Genomic DNA, 11,876 nt, shown 5'->3' with positions numbered 1-11,876 from the left:
TGTATGAATGTACCACAACTTCTCAATCAATTAATTTGTTGTTGGACATCTGGGCTGTTTCCATGTTCTTGTGATGGTGAATAATGCTGTCATGAACATTGGTGTACAAGTTTCCATTTGAGCTCAGTTCTCATTTTCTTGGGGTATAGTCAAAGAAATAGAATAGCTGGGTCATATGGAATTTCTATGTTCAGCTTTTCGAGAAAGCATCAAACTGCCTTCCAGAGTGGTTGTACCATTGTACAATTCTACCAACAATGTAAAATAATTCCTATCTCACCAAATTGTCTCCAATATTTATTACTTGCTGTCCTGTTAAACTTTGCTACTACTACTGGAGTGAGATGGTATCTCATTGTGGTTTTGATTTGCATCTAGCATGAAGATTTATCTTGATCCTAGTGTGGGGTTTTTTTTCACCCCAAAAGATTTGTTCCATTTCATGGGTAAACTGTAAACAACTTATTTTCGTACTTTTATCGGGTCCTGTACTGCAGCCTGCCCAAGAGTTGGTATGGGCAGAGATCAGGCAAATATATTATTCAAATGAAGTAACTATGGACTCTGCAAATGAAGTTTGAGTATAGCTTGCTATGCAAATGAAGTACCTGTGACCTGCCATGAGGGAATTGGTCAGTTCCCGACTTTGGTGGGAAGACCAGACCTTGAAATTGACAAGATTGTGTATAAAAGCAGTTAACTTTACAGAGGTTTTTCAGATGGAGGCAAACAGAAGCAGAAGAGGAGAGAAGAATTAAGAGAGTGAGGAGGTAAGGAATCTCTTTGGGAAGTGAAAGCTCAGTACAGGTCAAGCGCTGTAACAGGAAGAAGCCCAAAAGAGGACCCATGGCAGTGACTGGTCACAAACCTGGAAGGGGGTCTGCTCAGAGCTTATGTCAGAAAGCCTGCCCACACATTTTGCTTTTCATTCCTAAAGTGGCCAAAACATCTTAAGTTTTAGGAAACAAAACCTTTGCTTGAAGTGCGGGAAGTTGGTGCTAGGCCGTAGTATTCCTACTTACTCAGCAACAGATGACAGAGAGTGCTTTCTTGGCCAATTGTCTCCAATATGCCCTTGTGGAGAGCCTTCTTCCCTCCTGGGGAAGATGCCCTCTGCACCTCCTCCTTCTGTGGAGTCTACAAAGCACTGGGAAACTTGTGTGCACAAACACCCACAGTCTTAGAAGTACTGTCCGGATGTTTACAAAACGTGCCATTTGAAAATTTTAAATGCTGTTAAACTGATTGGCAATTGGCAATGCCAACTCCTTCAGACAGACACGCTCAGAAGCCAGCAAGTTTAAAGTGAGGGTCTTCCTGACTTGTATTTGCTCTACCGGATGTGATATCAAATTTGTTTTCCAGAAAAACGTGTCCTCAGCAACTGCTACAAGGAAAACGAGGGGAAAGTGTCCTGAAGGCCTGGCTGATAGGTTCAGGAACCCCTAGCCTACTTCTGAAGGCAGAGGTGGAAAGGAAAAAAAGAATATAATGTTCACTAGCCCTCCTCCAGGCATAAGCAAGTACTTCTACAGCCAGGGCTCCTCAAGGCCACAGAACCCAGGGCTCCCACACCGACGGCGTGGAGCGCTCAGTCAGTCCCCAGGTGGCGTGGACCCGCGTGGGTCGTGGCTTCGCAGGTGCTGCTGGACCCAAAGCTGCTCTGGCAGTGGTTCAAGCTGTTAAGAGAAATCCAAGACATTGGAGAAATTAACTTCTCCAGATAATGCTTCTCGATAAACATTAAACAGAAACAATCCTAAATCACTTTCATGTTTGCATCGCTGGCTAGTCAGTCTTTTCAGAGAAGGCAGAAATTTAGCACTGGCATAAGAAAACCAAGTTTCCAAGCCCCCTAAAGGCCCAGGAAGAGGAATTTCTTACACTCGCTCTGCTTCCTTCATTCTCTAACCTATACAAACCTTTGTGTGCGCGTATGTGTGTGTGTGCACGCGCGCTCTAGATCTCGCTGCGCGCCCAGGGTCCAGCGCTCTCAGACCCAGCTGGCTATAAAGCCCAGGGAGCCTCTGGCGCAGACCCCACTTCCCGAGCGCGCGGCTCAGGGGGCGCGAGCAGGGCGGGGCGAGAACCCGGGACCGCCCAGTACAGACCACGGCCAATCAGCGGCCAGGAGGGCGGCCGGGGCGGGGCGGCGTGGGCAAGGAGCGCGGGCTGTCACTGCGCCCCGCGCGCGCTGCAGGTGAAACTTGGAGGTGCCGCCGCCGCCGCTGCGGGAGGAACCCCGAGTCTGGCGGCCCTTTCCACCCTCAGGGCGCCGCTTCTCATTGATAAACCTGAGCCGGACACCGGGAGAAGCCGCTGGAGAGAGTGGCTGTCCAGGGGCTTGCGAACAGCCCTACCTGGCTCTGTCCTAGCGCTACTTTTTTTCTTCCAAGAAGGCTGTGCCTGGGGGCTGGGATCAGGTTTCGAGAGGTGCCAGAGAGGAAGACTCCAGTGACTCAGGTGAGCGACTCTCCCTCCAGTGCCCTACCCTTCCTCGCAGCCGGCGAGGGCGGGCAGGGGCCGGAGCGCTAGCGTCTGCCCTTGGCTTGAGGTCGATGGGGGAAAGTGTGGCGAAGGGGCGAGGCTGGCCCGGCCGGCGGCGATCTGTTCAGGTCCTACAAGGGAATGCCCGAAAATAGGCAAGGATTTCCCGGATAGGCTCCCCCGGGCGAGGGGTAGGTCAAAGGTGCTTTGGAGGTGGCCAAGGACTTTTTACTGGGCAGGGTCGTCTGGCGTGCGCCATTTGGGAGCTGCAGCGGGGTCTGGGCGCGGGCACCTCTCCGCCGACCCGGAGCAGCCCGTACTCGGGCAAAGGAGCACACGAAGCCATCCTCCTGGAGCCCCGGGACCCGGAGGACGTCATCCCTCTCGCTCCGACAGCTCCTCCTCCCGGCCGCGCCTCCGCCCCTTCGCGGCTGCCGTGCGTTCGCAAACGCGTACGGTGGTTGCTGTCCTCCCTGCCTCCCCGCCTGGCCCAGAGTTGGGGCACCCCTGGGACCTTACTACTTGGTCCTGCCGCCACGTTTCCGCGTGGGGAGGCAACTCGGGCTTTGCAGGCTCGGGAGCTCCAGGTTGGCTTCCCGCCCCAACGCTCGGCAGGGTGGAGCGAAGCGAGGGCTCTTTTTCCGTGCCCCTAGGTGTTGGGTCCCGCCAGGTCTCCTTATGTTCGCTGTCATAGGCGTAGGATCCCAGAAGTCAGGTTCCCAGGATCTCAAGAGACCTCCGAGACTGGGGGGAGTTAACAGCCTCTCCTTACATCGCGGTGTGGCAGCCTGTGCCCTGGAGCGGGCGCAGTGTGGCTGGAGCGCAGGGTTCACGGGGTGGGGCGCAGGGAGCCAGAGTGTGGGTCTGCGTGCGCGCCGAGGCGATGGTCCGCGGCCTAGATCCCCCAGCCCGTCCCCTACGCGTCCGCTCGCTCCTCGCCTGCTGGTTCCAACCCCAAATCTCCAGAACATGTCCTGGGATAAGGAGAATCTGGTCGCTCTCTGGAGAAGGAGGCGGCTTTCCAAGTCCAGAAGAGCTCCCTGCCGCAGGCTTTGCGTCTCTCCTCAACTAGGCAGAGGCCAGCCGAGGGAGGGCGTCCTGTCCTTCGAGAAGCCGAAGTTGGGGGAGTTAAGCATCCAAACTCCCCTTGTCGCTGCTGCCTTGGCAGCGGAGAAACTGGATGCCGAGGTCCGCCGGAGGGTGTGCTCAGAGGTGGACTGGGGCTCCGGCGGAGCCTGTAGGAGACGCTGTCTGCAGGCTGCTCTGGTCCGGAGGTCCTTAGGTTCCCCGCACCGCTGGAAGTTGAGATCCAGGAGCGCGGGGGAGTTTCTGATGCCTGTAACCTCGCTCGCTCGGCGGCGGATCCGGGTGCTGAGGCGCCGCAGAGCACTCGGCAGCGCCCAGCTCGAGGGCCGCGGCTTTCTCCCCAGATCAGCAGCGCGGGCGCGGGCGCGTGGCGGCCTCTGCGCCGGGAAAGCCGAGGTGCAGGCGCGAAACCCTCTTCCGAGAGAGGGGCGGGTTTCCAGCCGCGGTGTGGAAGGGAGAAACGGGCGGGGGAGCATAGCAGCTCCCTGGGCAGGAGCGTTCAGGCTCCCCGGGCACCACCACCTCCCTCGGGCAGGTCTTCTGTCCGACCTGGTGCAGCTCTCACAGGCCAGATACGCTGGATGCTAGAGGTTCCCCTGGCGCTACCCTAGCAGACACCTCTCTGGAATCCTCCTCCTCCTGGGCTGAGACTATGGTTAGAATCCACGAAATGAGCGAAAGCAGAAAAGATCTTAAATCTCAAATCTGATTTTGGTTTCCGTTTAAATTCCATTTAGCTAGAAATAGACTAATCCAGGAGGGTCAAGTCTGGGTGATGCTCCCCTTTATCGCTCCTAGAGACAGTTACTGTGAGCCACAGGGTTTGTACTCCCCAAAACTGACAGTGTGCTGCGAAGGTTGTTGAGGGAGGAAGGCGGGTGCAGAAGATTCACTTTTACAGGGATTTGAATGACCATGCAGGGGCCCTTCTCCCCTTCTGCCATAGGCATTTCCCAGCGGGTCAACTAACCTTCAGACCTTCTTGGGACATTAAGTTGTACTTTCTGATAGACTTCTTAGAACATTCTCTGTTCTGAGGAGTATGGTATTTTCAGATCAAACTGAAGTTTCTACCTAGACCTCACAGTCCAATAATACCAATATGTAAGCTATTTTCCTTGGAAGAATGAAAGATATTGAGTTTATCTTCTCCTTTCGTTCAACCCCAGGCTCTGGCACAAAGCAGGGACTCGGAGTTGTTAATGAAAAGGCCTGGAAAGACATCTCCTAATTCCTAGAATCAGTAATTTTTTAAGTATGAAACTAGGTATAATAGTAAATTTGTGGACTGGCATGCAGTGTTTGTTGTTAGGTGTCATCGAATCTTCTACAACTCATAGCGACTCTATGAACGAAAAACAACCTTGCCCAATCCTACACCACCTTCGTAATCTCTGCCAAGCTCAAGTCCATTGTGGTGGTACTGGTGTCAGTCCATGTCATTGAGAGCCTTCCTCTCTTTCTCTGACCCTCTGACTTTCCCATCATGATATTCTTCTCCAAGGACAGGTTGCCCAGAGTCAATGCTAAGAAGTGTCTCCATCTTGACTCTAAGGAGTACGCTGGTTGCACTTCCTTCAAGACAGATTGGGTTCAAAGACATCAATTGCGATTCAAAGACATCAATTCTTCTGTCATTCATTGTCCAACTTTCAGGTGCTTAGGAAGCAATTTGAAAAATATCATACTTTGGTCCAGTCATACTTTATTCTTTAAACGCACATCCTCATTCTTTAGCATTTTGGAGAGGTTCCTGACAGCAGATTTTCCCAATGCAACACAATTTTTGATTTCTTGACTGTTGCTACCATTGATGTTGATTGTGAATCCAAGTACAATTAAATAACTGAAAATTCCACTCTTTTCTCCACTTATGATGCTGCCTGTTGGTCCAGGGGTGACCATTTTTGTTTTCTTGATGTTGAGTTGTAACTCATACTGAAAGCTGGAGTCTTAGATCTTTTACAGCAAGTGCTTCATGTTTTCTTCACTTTCTGTAAGAAAGGTTGAATCATCCGCATAATGCTTGCTAATTAGTCTTCCTCTAATCCTATGCCACATTCTTCATAGTTTCTTGAATTATTTGTCCAATTTATAGATTGGATAGATTTGAAGAGTGAATCCAATACTGATGTACACCTTCCCTTCTTTCCTGACTTTAAACCACTCAGTGTGTTTCCTTGTTCTGTTCAGACAATATGCAGCGTGTGCATGCATAGGGGGGTGTGTGTGTGTGTGTGTGTATGTATGTATGTGTGTGTGTGTGTTTGTATACATGTATAGATAGAGAGCTCTGGTGGCTTAGTGAAAAGGAATTGCACTGCCACCGTGAAGGCATATGGTACAAATCCACCAGCTGCTCACTGGAGAAAGATGGACAATTTCCTGTGTGATTTACAGATTCTGAAAACATGCTAGAGAATTGACTATGAATTGGTTCCAGCTTGTCAGTATGCACCAACAACAATGTCTATCTAGTAGTATATTCTGTAGAAAGTTGAGCTACTAACCCAAAGATGAAGCACTTCTGTAGTAGTTAAAAATCTTCTAGTGCTCAAAGGGGGAAAGTTGGACAATCCCTAAAACCAGCTGGAGGGTTCAGATTCTATGGCAATGAGTTTGAAGAGTTTCATGGTTGAAATCGGTGGTTAAAATCTCTACAGAAATACAAGCCTCAGTGCTTTAAGAAACAGTCCATTCCATTGAAAATACAGTTGTTATTTAAAGGGTAGCAATCTCAGGGTGGCCAGCCGTGGTCTCTGCCCAACTGAAGCTTATATCTAGTTGGCAGGCCTTAGAGAAATTGGTTATGAGCTCATAAATTCTATCTCTGGAGTGACAGCCCTTAGTCTTCTGTCATGATCTTATAGTATATAGGAAGTTGTGTTGCTAACAAGCAACTCTGGGAGTTTGAAGTCCCCAGCAGTTCTGAGGGAGAGAGATGGGCCATCTCCTGTGCTGTTTACAGCCTCAGAAACCCAACAGAAGGCCAGCAAAGAATCAGTTTCAACTTGATGGCAGTTAGTTTGAGTTTTGGATTTCAGGGATTTCTGATGGCATAGTCTTTAGAAAGTTGAGCTCTTAACCAAAAGGCTGCCCCTCTCTAAGATTCAAATCTCCCAGGCTCTCCTGGGGAGAAAGATGGGCTCTTGCTTCTCCTGTGATTTACAGCTTCTGAAACATGGTTGACTTATGAAACCAACTCCATGATTTGAATATGCTTATCTCTTCTCTGCTCCATGTCACCAAGTCACAGATTCTTACTCCAACCCCCAGCACTCAATCGAATGAACACATGGATGTTGATATCTTTTTTGTTTGGTTTTTGTGTTTGTTTGTTTGTTTGTTTGTTTCACAAATAAATCACAGGACAAGTGTGAGGGGGTAGTTTTTTGTTGACTGTTGGAATCAAGGTTGGTCTGTAAATGTTCATTAAAAGATCTCAAATTAAAATCATTAAAAGGAGTAGGCTTACTGGTTGGAACCCAAGATGGTGGCTCGTAGTCACTGTTCAGGACCACCATGGCTCCAGTTGCAGCTAAACAATGGAACAAGGCTATGAGGTGAACAACCACTTATGGGGGAAAAGCACATGCCCTTGACCATTTGGGGTTAAAAGGGCAGCTTTTTCCAAGAAAAAAGTTCAGAAGGCCAAAGAGGTTAAGAAAGAGGGAAACTTAGGAAGGAAGCCTGAGAGGGTATTACCTTGTAGGAATTGCAGTCAGTATCACAAAACAAAATGTGTGTGATTATTGCATAGAAAATGGATCTGTTCTGCAAACCTTCACCCAGATCACAATAAAGATCCGAGCATAGAATGAGTCACTGTCCACTCTGACCTCTCTTTCCTTATCTGATAAATAGAAGAGTGGTATTAACCTACTACACAATTCATTTACTGCTTCGAAGCTATCTGAGATCTTTTTGACAAAGAGTATGAGACCTTGCACAGGGAAGGGAGAATGTTCTGGTTCAGATTGAGTTAACCAAGAATAGCTTGAAACTTAAAATGACACAATGACAGTGGGATTTTCTTGGTTATAGTTTGTAAGCTGATTAGTGTGAAGAATGGTTTAAATGTTTGAAATCCAGAAAACATTCTTTTTATCCAAGCTTCTAAATTAAGATTCCTTAATATTCCATACTTTTAAAAAAACCAAAACAACAAACAACCAAAACCCCAAGAGCTGAAAGTTTTAGGCAAAGGGGAGAGTAAATGAGAATGAAAAGGTTGCCACCTTGCACTTTCCGTGAGCAGAAATATTCCAACCAATTTTAAGTGTACAAGCCTTTAAACTCCAGAGAATAAATCCCTTCTTTTCAAATGGTTCTAAGTAGTCTGTTGCTCATGGTTGTTGCTATGTGACCTTGACTCAAAACCACCTCATAGCTTCACCTCCTCCATTGGTTTTCAGTGGTGGTCAATCACACTGGTGGCCTGAACCATGTGCTTTGGGCTGTTACTCACTGAGCAAATGTCACAAAAGCAACCAATAAATGGAAAAACGAGGCAGATAGCGGTGAAGGGATGATTAGATACACAGGTTTTGAGCAGTTCAGAATCAGACACTTTTAAAAATTAACTTCCATACACTTTATGATGATGTTATAATTATATACTCAAACCTCTTTTGCTGACATTAAGCATCCAGGGTTGCTTTAATAGCCTAGTGGTAAGAACCTCGGTCCCAAAGATACAAGGTCCAAATCCACCAGCTGTTCCGCTGGAAAAGGGCCAGCAGCCTCCTCTTGCGTGGCTCTAAAAATCCTCTGGAGAGTCACCGGTGAGTATTCTGACTCGGCGACACACAGCAAGAAATATCCATGAGTGGTGCACATGGTTAAGCACTAATTGAAAAACGCCACTCAAACTCATGGCCGTTGAGTGGGAACAGACTCATAGCTGACTGTCTAGAGGTTTTCAGAGGTTGTAAGTTGCATAAGGGAGATTGTTCATTTTTCTCCAGCAGAGCAGCTGGTGAATTTGTACTACCAGCCTTTGGGTTGGCAGCACAGTTCCTTACCTTTCAGGCCACGAGAGCTCCCTGCTAACAAGGCTGGCAGTTAAAATGCACCTGCAGGATCCTCAAAAGGAAGGCCTGACAGGATCCTTCTGAAGGATCTTAGTCAGTGGAATGCTGATGGAACACACACAGGAGGCCACCATTGCTGGAATTCACTCCATGGCAACTGCTGTCTATTTGCTGACACATATTAATTGATTTTCCATTCATTTTGGGGGCCTTGTTTTTTGATAATTCCTTCAGAGCAGCTTGAACTTCCTCCTTCATCACTGTGGCCTCTTGATCATATGTTGTTTCATAAAATTTTTCTGTGGCAGCCAATTCTTTTTTAGAATAGTCACTCAGTATACTCCTTTCATCTTCTTCTGGTGCTTCCTGGGTCATTCAGCACTCTGCTCTCAGCATCCTTAAGTGTTGCAACTCGAGGCTTAAACTTGTTCTTCAGTTCGGTCTGTCGAGACAATGAGCTTGGTGGCTCAGGGCAGGGCAAGGTCCAGAGCTAATGTACTATGAGTCACGGGTGACTTGATGGCATATAACAACAACAAAGCTATTGCCTATATAGATTTCGATAGATGGTACTTATAAAGCTTACATAAATATGTTAAAAATGGAAAGGGTATTTTTCATTCACTAAGTGAAAACCTTCGTAATCCACATATTCATAATCCACGTCAGGACAGCGATGCACACCCTGGGCCAGCCATCAGCTTACTCAGTGTCTGAGCCTCAGAGTCCTCACTGGCAAATGGATTCCTATTCCCTGCATCAGAGAGAGGATTGAAAGAAAATTAAATGATATCATGTGGTAAAATGAAACGCTGATGTTGTTATTAGTCCAGTAGTTTTTTAAATCCGCACACACATTTCCTTTTTTTTCTCTGCAAATTGCAGTTTCCTTTATCACATGGGGAGATCCTGAAATGACCCTTCAAGATAAGGCCACGATGGGAAGGCTCAAGAGAATGAATTCAGACACAAGCAAATGTTTAATCAGAGATTCATAGTCACCTTTAAGTAAAGAACTTGTTCCCTTCCCTCCAACAGCCACAGAATCCTGCAGAGCCGAGTAATGAAGCCAGGTGCCCATGTGTCAGATCATTTGATAAGACAGAAAGATCTGATTAAAAAAACAATTGCTATAGCAGGTTAAGATGCATTTGCATCCCACGCAAAGTAGTTTTTCCCTTTGAACGCTGGATTTTCTTTTTAGGTTTTACTGTGAACAAGAAAATAACAAAGTGTGATTATTTATTAATGCATAACCTGGAAACATGGTGACACAGTGTAGAATGAAAGCCTTACTGTGTCCTTACACAGTGGGATACACAATCTTGCTAGACCCACTCAGCTTCATTCCTCTGCAGTACCAGGCACTCTGGATGATGACAGACTTTTGGTTCAAACAGACCTGGATTTAGCTTCTTCCTTTGTAAAATATGTTTAGCAATACCTACCTTAAAGAGTTGTGAGAACTATAAATTGAATCTGAGGCATGGTTCATGCCCAACTGCGTACACTCATTCTTTTGGTATTAATTTTGGAATTTAGATTTTTATCTACTTCATATACTAATGCCATTTCATTAAATGCAAAATGATTCACAGTTTAACAAACCAACATTCCATCTCAATAAATATGTTTCAAGCTAGCAGTTCTAATCCACCAGATGGATTTGGGAGAAAGATGGACAGTGTCCTCCTGTAAGAGTTTACAGCCTTCAAAACCCAATGAGAGCTTTTCCAGTGCAGCCAACTAAAATAATCCATGCCAAATTCAGTTCTGTTTCTTGCCTATGAAATGTTCTACATCAATCACTTAATTACTAAATAACTAAATAAAACTTTGGCACTTTTTCCCCCAAAGGGACAGAAGTGGTCCGTTTGATATTATTTAAGAGCATCTTAATTAACAGTGGGTACACATATGACCAATTTTTCCCATATTCTAACATCATAATAAATGCATTCTGGCTATATTTCTTTGAGGTCTGGTCTGCAATGATGCTCGTTCTAGTTGTAGCCAGGTTTCTCACTAGGTGTGGGAATCCATGGGAATCTCTGCTGTTTACAAGGCCACACCTTCTGTGTGCTCCATGGACTCACCATATTGATTTGCTGCTTTTCTGGCTGCCATAATGATGTTTACTATCAGAGACTCCAAAGGTACCAACGCTAACATTGTCAGAAGCTGCTAGGCACCCCTACCTCACTGAGGCCTGGCTGGGTGACTCTGTTTCCCACAAGTCCCAGCTGCCAAGAGGCACAGCACATCCTGTGGGTGGACTGGCAGTCCTTTTGCTGGAGACAGGGATACAGTGTCTGGGCACCAGGACATGGGTCATAGTGAGATATACTCCAAGTAGGTCCCAGGCTCCACATTCTGATGAAAAATGACGAGCATGTGATAAACGCTGAAGAAAATGTCCGCAACTTACAAGCATATTAAGACATTTTGGAGAAGGAAAAAGGACATTTTAGAATTTCTCAATAATGTATGGAGACCTTTAGTGGCTTCATGAGTAAGGAATTACACTGCGAAGTCACAGGCAGAAGATGACAATCCCCCAGCTGGGTCTAAAGAAGGATGAGCAGTCTCCGCCTGTGTGATTTACAAGCTCTGAAAACCCACTGAAGGGTTGGCTACGAGTCAGTTTCGACTGGATGCTGGTGAGCTTTGTTTTAGAGAAGGAATCACTGGAAGATTTGTGTGTAGGCGAGTGATATGAGACAAGGTAATAGGTTACTGTAGTCACGGGTGGAGACTGTTTGAATGGCAGTAGGAGAAGAGATGTCAGATGGGCAGCGAGGAAGCTGTCCCCTCCCTTCTACTGTGTCTCTTTTCTCTACATCTGGGTTCTTTTCCAGACGGTGCCTTACTTGTTCTTTTATGTTAGATATTGACATAACAAAAGCTAATAAAAAATGCATACATCTTCATTTTAAAAAGCTGGATGGATGACTTAGATATTTTCACAAAATTGATGAATCCTGGGAAATAATACGTGTTACAACATAATTTATGCTGTTCTTATATAGGTTGAGTAATTTGTGCTATCCTTAGCTATTTGCTTCATTTGAAAAGAAAAAGATTAAAATGAATTAAGTAATGCAGCAGCGAATACTGTTGCTTAAGTGCATATGAGGCCCGTTGTCAAAACTTTTCACTATGTGAAGAAAGTATTTAGTTGTTTCATGTCTTGTTCTTCTAATATATGAATGTGCTCTTATCTTTAGGTTACTCCATTTAGTGATTTGTTTTAACTGTAGCTTTAGTCTT

Source organism: Elephantulus edwardii, unplaced genomic scaffold (genome assembly GCF_000299155.1).
Source record: "Elephantulus edwardii isolate Elephantulus edwardi_28Jun2011 unplaced genomic scaffold, EleEdw1.0 scaffold00097, whole genome shotgun sequence".
Taxonomy (NCBI): domain Eukaryota; kingdom Metazoa; phylum Chordata; class Mammalia; order Macroscelidea; family Macroscelididae; genus Elephantulus; species Elephantulus edwardii.
This window is presented reverse-complemented; position numbering follows the sequence as displayed.